The sequence below is a fragment of the Propithecus coquereli genome, unplaced genomic scaffold (assembly GCF_000956105.1).
Source record: "Propithecus coquereli isolate 6110/MARCELLA unplaced genomic scaffold, Pcoq_1.0 Scaffold231, whole genome shotgun sequence".
In the NCBI taxonomy this organism is placed as follows: Eukaryota; Metazoa; Chordata; class Mammalia; order Primates; family Indriidae; genus Propithecus; species Propithecus coquereli.
The window spans coordinates 478208-479935 of NW_012147853.1; positions in this window are offsets into that span (position 1 = coordinate 478208).

Below are 1728 nucleotides of genomic sequence, written 5' to 3' on the forward strand. Positions count from 1 at the left end.
GTTTTCTCTAATTGCAAAGGTCTCTGGCTGGGTACATATTCCTATTTATCACTTCACACCTGAGAGATCCATGGTGTTTCATACAGATCCTCTTTTTTAGGAAAAGATTCTTCATTTACAAAATGAGTCCATTATTTCTTATTGATGCCTTATAAAGTGCTTGGGCATGACCCATTGGGGGAAAAAAGGTCCAATTTATTTCAAGGGGATTTTTTATTGATAGATAATAATTGGACATATTTGGGGGGTACATTTGGTATTTTGGTATAATCATACAGTGTATAATGACCAAATAAGGGTATTTAGGATATGTATCACCTCAAAAATTTATCATTCGTGTTGGGAACATTTCAAATCCTCTCTTATAGCTGTTTTGAACTATATGACATATTATTATTAACTGAAGTCATCCTACTATGCTATCCAATACTAGAACTTATTTCTTCTATCTAACTGTATGTTTGTACCCATTAACCAACCTCATTTCATCTGTTCCCAACCCTTTCCAGCCTCTAGTAATTATCATTCTACTTTCTACCCTCCATGAGATCAACTATTTTAGCTATCACATATGAGTGATAATACGCAATTTTTGACTTATTCTGGCTGGCTTATTTCCCTTAACAAAATGATCTCCAGTTCCATCCATGTTGCTGCAAATGACAAGATTTTATTATTTTTCATGTCTGAATAGTATTCTTTTGTGTATCTATATACCACATTACCCATTCAACTGTTGATGGACACAGGACACAGGTTGATTCCATATCTCGGCTATTGTAAGTAGTGCCACAATAAACATGGGGGTGCAGGTATTCTTTTGACTTACCAATTTCCTTTCCTTTGGATAAACAGCCAGTAGTGGGGTTGCTGGATCATATGGTGGTTCTACTTTTAGTGTTTTGACCTCTATATTCTTTTCCATAATGGCTGTACTAATTTACATTCCCATCAACAATATGTAAGACTTCCCTTTTCTCTGCATTCTTGTCAGATTTGTTATTTTTTGACTTTTTGATAATATCCATTCTAACTGGTATAAGAAGATATCTCATTATAGTTTTGATTTTCATTTCCCTAATTATTAGTGATGTTGAACATTTTTTCACACACCAATTGCCCATTCATAAGTATTCTTTTGAGGAGAATGTCTATTCTGATCCTTTGATCACTTTTTAATGGGATATTATTGCCTTATTGGATGAATAGTTTGAAAATATTTTCTCCCATTTTACAAGTTGACTTTTCGCCCTGTTGATTCTTTCCTTTGCTGTGCAGAAGACTATTAGTTTAATATAGATCCATTTGTCTATTTTTGTTTTTGTTGCCTATGCTTTTGAAGTTTTGTAATAAAATCTTTGCCCAGATCAATGTCCTAAAGCATTTTCCCTATGATAATTCCAGTATTTTTATCATTTTTGAGTCTTATATTTAAGTATTTAATCTATTTTGAGTTGATTTTTGTATACAGTGAGAGATACGGGTTTGACATCATAGTTCTGCATATGGATATCTAGTTTTCCTAGCACCATTTACTGAAGAGTGTGTCCTTTTCCTCCCATCCCTACTGTATGTTCTTAGAATCTTTATGAAAATAAGTTGGCTGTAAATATGTGGATTTATTTCTAAGTTCTGTATTGTGTTCTATTTGTCCATGTGACTATTTTTATACCAATACCATACTGTTTTTGTTACTGTATCTTTGCTCTATATTTTGAAGTCAGGTAG